Here is a 12,376-nt window from a genome sequence, read left to right as displayed (position 1 = left end):
AGCATATTGCCCCCCAACAATTTGGTCCCCATTTTATCAATCTTAGAAGGACGGAAGGCTGAGCTAATCTTGAGCCAATAAGGATCAAACTCTTGGCAGTGGGCAGAGTTAGCCTGTAATATTGCATTCCAACCAGTGGTGTGTTGTGCCTCGCCCGCCCCCCTCTCTGCAGCCGGGCCCCTCTCATCTCCTGTTATCTCAGCCAGAGACGGATAATGAAGACGATCAGCCTGGCATGCCTCCAGCCTCCAGCCCCCAGTCCTGGCACCATGCCTGGACAGACCGAGCAAGACGAATGGCCTGGCATGCTTTCAGCCCCCAGTCTTGGCACCATGCCCGGACAAACTGAGCAAATAAACCCCTCCCCCACAGCATGTGAACATGAGGAGTATGAAGCCAGTCTCGAGCTGGAATTGCCGGCAGCTGGAGGGTGGATGGATCCACGCTTTCGGAGAATGGAGAGGCGACGTCAGCAAAAGGAAGGGAGGGGCAGGCCTGGATAACTGCTGAGTCATGGAGCCACACCCCATGGCCTATATAAAGGATCTGCTTTCTGGCATTCTTTGAGTCAGGCAAAGTCTAATTTGGATTGCTGAAGTCACATCTTGGACTCCTGCCTGCCCTGAGAACTCTGACAAAACTTTGGCAAAGCTGCAGAGGCTTCGTGGCGACGCTTGATACGGACTTCCCTGACCCGGCCGTCAGAGGAGGAGTGAGACACGACATGGTGGAATGCTGCCGGTTTAACAACCGGTTCTGTGAGCGCATGCTTCGTGCTGAAAATGGAGCATTTAGAAGCTCAGCTGTTTACCTTCCAAGTCAGCAATGGTAAGTAGAACAACGAGGAGGGGAAAATCAGCTGTACCGCGCAATTGAGATGAGCTAAAAAGCAGGAAATAAAGGACAGGATAGGGTGGGGGTAGGTGGGTGGGACCAGCTGATTGTCAGAGCTACCGGTGTTGTGACCCAGGCCCAAGTAGGTAATAGGAAACTCAGTCCGTGAAAAAAGAAACAAACTTTATTCGAACAGCTGAGAATTACTTCATTCTCAGCGTAATTCAAATAAATTAAAACAAATTCCTCCCAATACAAATTCCTCAGTCCTATCGCAAACCTTGGTCCAATTAGGCAAACTGCCAAAGGTCTTTCTTGGCAAATGTTCAGAAGTCACAAAAATAAATAAAAGACGTAGGCAAAGCAGAAGACGCAGCTACCAACGTTGTTTTCCAGCAAAGCCCAAACGCCATTGCTGGTCTGTTTTAAGCCTTATGGGAGGGGCCAATCATCTCTTGGCCCTACTCCTGAGTTGTCCTCTCTGCTTGAGCTGCTCTTGCCTTCTGGCAGCTCTTCTCATGCATGCATTAGGAACAGGCTCTTCCTCTGCCTCACTACTATCAGTCTCTGGAGGCTCTGGAGTCCGCACGTCACTCCCTGATGGCCCTGGCCTCTCCTCAGCCTCATCGTTGTCTGACTCTGTTGCCAGCTCCACAGCCTGCTGGCAGACCACAACAGCTGGTTTTCCCGAACTGGTCCGAACCGGCTGAATTCCACCTCTGATTTTAACTACTGCGCCACCATGGCTCTACAATCCAGGACCGCTGGATTGAATGACATTTCCCGTGAGGATAACCACATACTTCCAGGTGATAACAATAGTGATAAATGCAGAAAACTTTCCCACCTGCTCTGTTCTGACACCTGATATTCAGTGCAAGGGTCTGTGCAAATAACCTTGGGAGATAGGAAGAGGAGGCTCCGCCTCTCTCTCAAAGTGATTCTCACAGGCCATTAAATCTAGTGATCCTAGAACAATAAACCAGAGATCCTGCAATATATATATTGTTGGTTTGAGCTCCGAGCTTGGCGATTTGGTTGCCAACGTTTCATGTATGTATGTATGTATGTATGTATGTATGTATGTATGTATGTATATATAGGTCTTTGGTTATGTGTATATATATACATATATGTGTATATATTTGTTTTCTGAGGTTTTCGCGGGTGTTTGTATGTAGGTCTTTGGTTATTCGGGTTCTCTCCCGCGTAAAATTGGAAGTGTCTTGGCGACGTTTCAACGAAGTCTCATTCGTCATCTTCAGGCTTCAGCTTCGTGCTTCTGGGAGCAATGTGTGATTGCAGCTGTTTCTTCCTTTTTAACTGCTAGTGAGGGTTTGAACTGATTGGGTGGGAGCTTGGTTGTGCTCTGATTGGATGGGGTTTTTTTGTGCTCTGATTGGCTGGGGGTGTGTCCTGTTTGGGTGGAGGCTTGGTTGTGCTCAGTTTAGTCTGAGTTGCAGGGGGATTTGAGCTGGTGAGCTGCATTGCCCATCTAATCAGAGCACAGCCAAGCTCCCACTCAATCAGTTCAAACCCTCACTAGCAGTTAAAAAGGAAGAAACAGCTGCAATCACACATTGCTCCCAGAAGCACGAAGCTGAAGCCTGAAGATGACGAATGAGACTTCGTCGAAACGTCGCCAAGACACTTCCAATTTTACGTGGGAGAGAACCCGAATAACCAAAGACCTATATGTGTATATATGTATATACACATATGCATGCACATACATACACACACACACACACGAAAAAAGGTGATTAGAATGCTGATTTTGGAAAGTTATAAACAGATTAGAGATCCAGATAGATTTAAAATAAAATTTTGAAATTGATTGGGGGAATCCTTCCCGTGGGAAAAAGCTGTTGTTTGGACTTTTTAACAGAAAATATGATAAGGTGGGAATTTGAGTTTGACACTAGAGGGAGCCAGAGCAACTAAAGATGACCATTAAAGGACAAACTGCCCACTCTAGCCCTCTGGGAAAACTCTAGCCCTCTGTGCTTCCTGATAGATGTGTGCTTTTAATTCCTACAAACATTTTCCACGTTCCTTCTTCTGCACAACAACATTAAACTAAGCGTACAAGATGTAAACAGCTTTTGGCTGAACCTTTAAGGAGATCCCGAGTCCCAGCTGGAGACAAAAAAAAAAAAAAGCCACAAAAATGCATCTTGACACCTTCCGTGAAATAAAAGGCATTCGGTCCAAAGGCGCTTTGTTGATACATGGATTGTAAACATCCTCTTGTCAAGCTAAGCTCTGGGACAGCTGTAATACTTACATAAAACTGTTGAAGTGCCTAATAAGGGTGAAACGACACCAGGAAAGATTTACGATCCCAAACACACGTGGGCAAATTTCAAACAAGATTTTGGAGAGCTGGAAGCGGTGCAGAAAAAAAAAAAGAAGAAAAGAAACCAAGGCACCAAAATGATCGAGGATTTCTTGCAAAAAAAAAAAAACCTTGTCGCCGTCCTGAAAAGCAAAGAGATGTCAGAGTGAAAAACTGGAAAAAAACGGTTTGAAATGCATATAAGGAGCTGCGTTAATAGAGGTAGCCCACAATTTACGACCACAACTTACAATCCCGAATTTTTTGTTGCTAAGCGAGACAGTAGTTCGGTGAATTTTGCCCCATTGTACGACCTTTCTTGCCACAGCTGTTCAGTGAATCACTGCAGTTGATAGGTTAGTGACCCGGTTGTTAAGTGAATCTGGCTTCCCTCATTGACTTTGCTTGTCAGAAGGATCACATGACCAGAGCCGTTTTATTTATTTATTTATTTATTTACATTTATATCCCGCCCTTCTCCGAAGACTCAGGGCGGCTTACAGTGTGTAAGGCAATAGTCTCATTCTATTTGTATATTTACAAAGTCAACTTATTGCCCCCCCAGCAATCTGGGTCCTCATTTTACCTACCTTATAAAGGATGGAAGGCTGAGTCAACCTTGGACCTGGTGGGACTAGAACCTGCAATAATTGCAGGCAGCTGTGTTTTAATAATAGGCTTCTTACCAGACTGAGCTACCACGGCCATTACATTACACATGGTTTGTGTAATGTATTTGACTTTCAGGAGGGAAATTTGGGCCGCAAATGGCACGTTGCTGATTGGCTGATGCCTCAGCCAAAATACTATTTAAAGAAGGGTTTTGCCTGTTGGTTGCTGCTGGGATCACAATAAACCAAAGAGCTGTTGTCACTTGTATCGTCTCCTGACTCATCATTGCCCGAACTTAACAGTTCGTACTGGTTCAGGCGAACTGGTAGCAGCGACTGCGAGTGGAACGGTCTCTGCCCACCTGCCCTGACATAATGCAGTCCTATTTTTAGCCACGTTTTTGAGGCCGGGCGCAATTGCGGAAGTCGTGCGCACAAGGCGCAGGGGCAGAAGGTGTGCATGTGCACAAACCAGTGGTAAGAATATGTGGAACCCACCACTCCACGTGACCCCAGCACACTACGACTATCACAAATATGCATCATTTAACAAGTATTTGAATTCAGATCACGTGACCACGGGGATGTTGCAATGGTCATAAGTGTGAAAAACGATCAGAAGCCACTTTTTTTCAGTGCCGTTGTAAGTTGAAACCGTCACTAAACAAACTGTTGTAAGTCGGGAATTACCTGTAAACGGATATTTTTCTTTTTTTTTTTTCTTAATTAGAATACTGGAACTGGGTATGCAAGAAAGGTAGTGGAAAATTCAGGATGGGAAAAAGAAGGACATTTCACTGCATTGGTAGATTCTTAACCTGTGGAACTATCGGCCACAAGATACAATAATCAAGGGGAGATGGGCTTTGTAGAAGGATTAGCTACAGTGGTGGCCAAAATTGTGGAAACCTTTTGGGAAAAGTGTCTTTTCTAAAACTAGCTAATAATACCACTTTTTTTTTTTTTTGGAGTAGTACCATAAAATTATATATCAATGGAAAGATAATTTAATCAAGAATGCAATGCAATAACTTTTATGAAGGATTTGCTATTAGAATAGCAGTTACCGTATAGAGAAGAAAAGCGAAACAAGTAGAAAAAACGAGATATATAAAAATTATCATCATGTCAGTTAATCCTTAGTTGGGTAACCTTTAGCATGAATTATGGCCTTACAATGTCTTCCCATGGAGTGAACCAAGACTTTGAGTTCTGCAGCTGTTCTAATGTGTAACCAAGATTCAAGGATTGCTTCTATTAACTAGGTTTTATTGCTGGGTCGCTTCTGACTAACAAATTTCTTGAGTCAGCTCCCTAGATTTCCAGTTGGGTTAAAGTCTGGGCTATTTCCAAGCCATTCCAGGAGTGGAATAGGATTATCTTGAAACTCCCCCCCAAAAGTGGTGTTATTAGCCATCAAACCTCAAAAATACACTTTTCCCAAAAGGTTACCACAATTTTGGCCACTACTGTATGCGATTTCAAGAGGGAGAGGCAGAGTAAAGATTAGCTTGATAGACCAGGTCTGTTACCAAAGTAGACAAGAGGAAAACCATGCCTTAAATCTGAAATAGGAAGAAAACGTGTGAAAAAGATCCAGGCAGACACCCTCCTATTTCATATGTGTATAAGGGGGATGGGGAATAAATACATATTTATATTTATATTATTATTATTATTATTTATTATATTTGTATACCGCCCATCTCCCGAAGGACTCAGGGCGGTTCACAGCCAATAAAACAACAGAAAAACATATAATACATATAAAACAGCAAAAAAGAATAGAAAATTCAATTCAATTGATGCCCTAAAACTTTTAAATACAAATTTAAAACCCCTGATTTAAAAACCCCAATTTAAAACTACATTCAAGCTAGTCCTGCTCTTCGAAACAGCAACGTCTTCAGCTCGCGGTGGAAGGACCTGAGATCGGGGAGTTGACGAAGCCCCAGAGGGAGCTTATATAAATACAATATATAAATACATATTGAGACATTTTTTATGGGATGAAAAACTACCGGAACATAAAGGAAGAATTACAAAAAAGGAAAAGAAAGGGAAAAATCAAAGAAAAAATAAAAAGCAATAGAAGTTAAGAGAAAAAGAAAAAACTAAAGAAATAAACTTCCAATCTTCTCTACGGCACTTACGAAACGTAATTATTATCGTTTCCGCCCTCCTGAATTATGTACCATGTTTCCTTCTTCCCATAAGCAACCCTTTTTAATCAGGAAGTCCTCAAACCCGCAATTCATTCTTGTCCATTTTGGGGAAAAGCGCTCATAAAAGAATCCTATCAACAAGTACAAACTTGATAGACATTACCTAACTGACGACCCTCACCCTGTCAAAGATCTTGGAGTTCTCATATCAAATGACCTAAATGCCAAAGCCCACTGCAACTACATAGCAAAAAAGCCTCTAAAAGTAGTAAACCTAATTTTACGCAGCTTCTTTTCCAAAAACTCTACACTAGAGCATACAAAATATTTGCCAGACCTATTCTTGAATACAGCTCATCAGTCTGGAACCCACACCACATCTCTGACATAAATACAATAGAACGCATCCAGAAATATTTTACTGAAGAGTTCTTCATTCCTCCGAAAACAACAAAATATCTTATACCACAAGGCTTGAAATCCTGGGATTAGAAAACTTACAACTCCGTCGACTTCGGCATGACCTGTGTTTAACACACAAAATCATCTATTGCAATATCCTTCCTATAAATGACTACTTCAGCTTCAATCGCAATATTACAAGAGCAAAAAATAGATTCAAGCTTAATGTCAACTGTTTCAAACTTGATTGCAGAAAATATGACTTCTGCAACAAAGTTGTTAATGCTTGGAACTCATTACCTGACTCCATAGTCTCTACTCAAAATCCCAAAATCTTCAACCAAAAATTGTCTACTATTGACCTCACCCCATTCCTAAGAGGACTATAAGGGGCGTGCATAAGAGCACAAAAGTGCCTACCGTTCTTGTCCTATTGTTCCCTTCATCATATCAAATTAATATAGCTAATGCATATTCTTTACTTATATATATATATATATTTTCTTCATGATATGTTTTTTTACTTATGACAATGTTTATGTATACTGTTATGACAAAATTAAATAATAATAAAAAAAATTCCACTGTCGGATGGATGGCTCTTCAGAAAGATTTCTAAATCTGGCTGGGGAATTCTGGGAGCTGAAGTCGACAAGTCTTAAAGTTGCTGAGTTTGGAGACCCTGAGTCTACATCATCTAGTCATCCTTGAAAGTGGTTTGATGCAGGGGTGAAATGCTCCCGGTTCGGACCGGATCATGTGATCCGGTAGCGATGGGGGCGGGTAGTTCGGAGAACCGGTAGAAAAAAATCCCTGCCCCCCCCCTACCTATGCCCACAGAATCGCCCGGTCCCCACTTGCCTACTTGCTACTTCTTTCGGGCTTCCTCCTGCCTTGTTTTGCTTCGGCTGCTGCAATCAATTGCATCAGCTAGCAACTGAATCTGCCTGCCTGCAATCCATCTCATCGGTGAGCAACTCAATCTGCCTGCCTTGTCCTTTGAATTGGGTAAATAACTGAGGGGGGGGGGAGAGCTTTAAAAAAATAGTTAATTGGGGTTTTTTTAAGAGGTTTTTTTTTAGACCTAGCAATTAACTTTAAATTGCTATGTCTAAATTTAAAAGGAAGTTTTAAATTTAACTGCTTTTATTTAAAAATATAAATAAAATAAAATAAAATAATAAAATATTTGTGCAGCTTTCTGAGATTTGGTGTATTTCTGTAGTGTTTCACTCTAACTACACAAACACACAAAATCTCACAAAGCTGTGTGTGTGTGTGTGAGTCAGTTGTGTTGTGTGTGTGTGTAAAGTGTGAAAGTTGATTTTTGAGCTTTTTGTGGCTGTGTGAGGTTCCTGCTTGTTGCAGGGGCCATTTTGGGTGAGGTGCAGCTGCTTTTAGATTGTGTGTGAGTCAGTTGTGTTGTGTTGTCTGTGTGTAAAGTGTGAAAGTTGGGTTTTGGTACCTCTTATTGTTTTGTATACTTTGTTTATTATTATTTTTATTATTTATTGTTATTGGCCACACCCACCCAGTCATCTGACCACCAAGCCACGCCCACCAATTAAGCCACACCCACAGAACCGGTAGGGAAAAATTTTATATTTCACCCCTGGTTTGATGACTTTAGAGCAGGACAGAGATGGGATTCTCTTACCTTCCCTACCGGTTCTCAAATCTAAGAGAGCGCACGTGCGCGCATTATATCTGGGCAAGTAGGCGGAGCCTCCCGCAGTCGCTGCTACCGGTTCATGCGATCCGGACAGAACTGGCTGAATCCCATCACTGGAGCAAGGGTATCAAACTCACATCGTCATGGCAGCGTCACATGATATATCGAGACTTTCCCCCGCCCCTTTGCTAGACCAGGGGTGGGCGTGGCCAGTGCATGACATATCTGGCCTGTGGGCCAGGAGTTTGACAACCCTGCTTTAGAGCATCATTCTTCAACCCGTACCACATTTCTGACATCAAGACAATTGAACGTGTCCAGAAATATTTTACAAGAAGAGTTCTCCACTCCTCTGAAAACAACAAAATACCTTATGCCACCAGACTTGAAATCCTGGGTTTAGAAAACTTAGAACTCTGCCGCCTTCGACATGACCTGAGTTTAATTCATAGAATCATCTATAACAATGTCCTTCCTGTCGAAGACTACGTCAGCTTCAATCGCAACAATACACGAGCACACAATAGAAAGTGAACCACTCCAATCTTGATTGCGGAAAATATGACTTCAGTAACAGAATTGTTAATGCCTGGAATGCACTACCTGACTCTGTGGTCTCTTCCCAAAATCCCCAAAGCTTCAACCAAAAACTATCTACTATTGACCTCACCCCATTCCTAAGAGGTCTGTAAGGGGCCTGCATAAGAGCACAAGCGTGCCTACCGTTCCTGTCCTATTGTTTCTTTTCGTTATATCCAATTAATATAGTTATTACATACTCATACTCATATATATGCTTATATATTGTATAATTATTTCATGCTTATGCTTATATATACTGTGTGACAAGATAAATAAATAAATAAATAAATAAATAAATAAATAAATAAATACATACATACATACATACATACATACATACTTAGCAACTTTAAGATGTGTGGACTTCAACTAGGTGGGGAATTCTGAAATCCACAAGACTTGAAGTTGCCAAGTTTGAGACACTCAACAATACTCTAGAACCGTGATGGCAAACCTATGACACATGTGCCACAGGTGGCACATGGAACCATATCTGTGGGCACGTGAGTGTTGCCCTAGCTCAGCTCCAGCGCGCATGCACATGCCGGCCAACTGATTTTCGGGCCTTCTGGACCCACTGGAAGTTGAAAAATGGGCTGTTTCTGGCCTCCAGAGGGCCTCAGGGGAGGGGAGGCCCTCTGGAGGCCAGAAACAGCCCTCCCCAGGCTCCTAGAAAGCCTCTGGAGCCAGGGGAGGGTGAAAAACGGGCCTTCTGGTCCCACCAGAAGTTGGAAAACAGGACATTTCTGGCCTCCGGAGGGCCTCTGAGGGGGTGGGGAAGACCGTTTTCATCCTCCCCAGGCTCCAAGAAAGCCTCTGGAGGCTAGGTAGGGCAAAAAATGGGCCTACCGGGCCCACCGGGCCATCACATGCCAAAAGCAGAGGTGCAGGGTGTGTGTGTCACATGCGCATGCATGGCGGGGGCAGGGCGCATTGAATTATGGGTGTGGGCATGCACACGTGCGACCCCCCCCCCAGTGCTCCCCTCACTTTTGGCATTTGATGGCACAAAAGTTAGCCATCCCTGCTTTAAAAGATGTCCTTCCTGAGACTCTTGCCTGGGTGGAGACTTGCCCAGCTAAATCCGAGAATCTAACCCAGATGTTTGGGGCCAAAGTTCACATTGTATCCTGAATTGACCATGCTGGCAGCTGATGAATGTTTCAAACATCTGGAAATCTTCAAAAGTTGTTTTGTGGGACAGGACTGGGACCATGCATATATTGTCCTTCAGGGTTAGTCAAACGGGGATATTCTCCTCTTATATTGCTCTTTTATTTAGAAAAAAAAATCTGTTCAGTTACGTCTAATTCTCGGAAATTATTTGGACAAGTCCCTGCAATTTTCTTGACAAGGTTTTTCAGAAGTGGTTTGCCATTGCCTCCTTCCTAGGTGTTGTGAGCCGCCAGCAGCCTGCGGAGCTGGCAAAGGAGTCGGACAGTGATGAGGCTGAGGAAGTACGTGGGCCGGTCCTGGAGGCTGGGGAAGGCCCGGATAAGGGCTCTGCGTTGGAGCCAGAGGTGGGGTCAGGGCTATCGGGGAGTGAGGTGCGGACTCTAGAGCCTCCAGAGCAGTGGTGGGATTCAGCCAGTTCGCACCACTTTGGGAGAACTGGTTGTTAACTTTTTGAGCAGTTTGGTGAACTGGTTGTTGGAAGAAATCATTAGGGCAGAGAATCGGTTGTTAAATTATTTAAATCCCACCACTGCTCCAGAGACTGACAGTAGTGAGGCAGAGGAAAAGGAGGAGCCTGTTCCTAATTTTTTTTTATTTCATTTTGTCACAACAGTATACACAAACATCGACATAAAAGAACAACACATCATAAAAGAAAAATATATATATAAGCAAAAGTATGCAACAACTATGTTAATTTGATATAATGAAGGGAACAATAGGACAGGAACGGTAGGCACTTTTGTGCTCTTATGCATGCCCCTTATAGTCCTCTTAGGAATGGGGTGAGGTCAATAGTAGACAGTTTTTGGTTGAAGATTTTGGGATTTTGAGTAGAGACTATGGAGTCAGGTAATGAGTTCCAAGCGTTAACAACTCTGTTACAGAAGTCATATTTTCTGCAATCAAGTTTGAAGCGGTTGACATTAAGTTTGAATCTATTGTTTGCTCTTGTATTATTGCGATTGAAGCTGAAGTAGTCTTTTACAGGAAGGACATTGCAATAGATGATTCTGTGTGTTAAACATAGGTCATGTCAGAGTCGGCGGAGTTCTAAGTTTTCTAATCCCAGAATTTCAAGCCTGGTGGCATAAGGTATTTTGTTGTTTTCGGAGGAGCGAAGAACTCTTCTAGTAAAATATTTCTGGACACGTTCGATTGTATTAATGTCAGAGATGTGGTATGGGTTCCAGATGGATGAGCTGTATTCAAGAATAGGTCTGGTAAATGTTTTGTATGCTCTGGTTAGTATTTTTGTATGCTCTAATGCACGCATGAGAAGAGCTGCCAGAAGGCAAGAGCAGCTCAAGAAAAGTGGACGACTCGGGAGTAGGGCCAAGGGATGATTGGCCCCTCCCATAAGTCTTAAAAGACCAGCAATGGCGTTTGAGCTCTTTGCCGGAAAACAACATTGATAGTTTTGTCTTGTTGCATTTGTGTTGTATTGGTGTCTTTTGAACTTTTGCCAAGAAAGGCCTTTGGCAGTTTGCCTAATTGGACCAAGGTTGGTGACAGGACTGAGGAATTTCTGTTGGGAGGAATTTGCTTTAGTTTAGTTGAACTACGCTCTCATGCCTAAGGTAGGACTAGAACTCACAGGCTCATGTCCCAAAGGTGCTTTTTCAAGAGGCAACTGGACTTTCTTTGTTTTTCCTTGAAGACATTTCATTTCTCATCCAAGAAGCTTCAGTCAGAGCTGAAGAACCTTCTTGGATGAGCAGTGACATGTCTTCAAGGAAAAAGCAAGAAAGTCCAGTTTCCTCTTGAAAAAGCACCTTTGGGACAACCATGACCTGGATGACGGAGAATCTCCATAGACCAGGGGTCTGCAAACTTGGCTCTTTTAAGACTTGTGGACTTCAACTCTCAGAGAACTCTGGGAGTTGAAGTCCACAAGTCTTAAAAGAGCCAAGTTTGCAGACCCCTGCCATAGACAACCAGTCTCCTGGTTTCTAGCCTGATGCCTAAACCAAGATACCAAACTGGTTCTCATCTGGCTCTTTCAAAGCCACTAATGACACCAACTGTCCCTTTCAAGTGAAGCCACCGAAGAATAAAAAAAGATTTCCACAAATTTGAAGGATGGCTGACTAAATTGCCAGATAAAATCCTTAGTTGCATAAACAGAGGCATAGAATCGAGATCACGTGACGTATTCGTACCGCTTTATAAATCCTTAGTAAGGCCACAGCTGGAATCCTGCATCTAATTTTGGTCACCACATTACAAAAAAGAGGTTGAGACATTGGAAAAAAAGTGCAGAGAAGTGCAACTAAGATGTTTAAAGGCCTGGAGAAGAACAATTGCAGGATTTGGGTATGGCTAGAGAAAAGAAGGCCTAGGGGTGACATGATAGCAGTCTTCCAGTTGCCACAAAGAAGAGGGAGTCAAGCTATTCTCCAAAGCACCTGAGGATAGAACAAGAAGCAGTGGAGGAAAACTTATCAAGGCGAGAAGCAACCTAGAACTGAGGAGAAACTTCCTAACAGTGAAGACAATTAATCAGTGGAACTGCTTGCCTCCAGAAGCTGTGTCGGTGCTCCATCATTAGAGGCTTTTAAGAAGAGACAACCATTTGCATGAAATAGTATATAGC

The 12,376-nt window shown here is 43.0% G+C and overlaps 1 protein-coding gene across 3 annotated transcripts in view; it reads right to left on the bottom strand.

Annotated features, from left to right (window-relative positions):
* The window catches only part of GPR20 (G protein-coupled receptor 20), a 55,390-nt gene that overhangs the window by 15,182 nt on the left and 27,832 nt on the right, over positions 1 to 12,376 (bottom strand). For 2 of the 3 annotated variants that reach the window (XM_058178495.1, XM_058178494.1), the window contains one exon: positions 3,122 to 3,315. The exons of the other annotated variant lie outside the window; for it this stretch is intronic. The gene's annotated coding sequence lies outside the window, so the exon portion shown is untranslated. The remainder of the gene's footprint in view (positions 1 to 3,121; positions 3,316 to 12,376) is intronic. 3 annotated transcript variants of the gene reach the window in all.

This window comes from Ahaetulla prasina, chromosome 3 (genome assembly GCF_028640845.1).
Source record: "Ahaetulla prasina isolate Xishuangbanna chromosome 3, ASM2864084v1, whole genome shotgun sequence".
Taxonomy (NCBI): Eukaryota; Metazoa; Chordata; class Lepidosauria; order Squamata; family Colubridae; genus Ahaetulla; species Ahaetulla prasina.
This window is presented reverse-complemented; position numbering and strand designations above follow the sequence as displayed.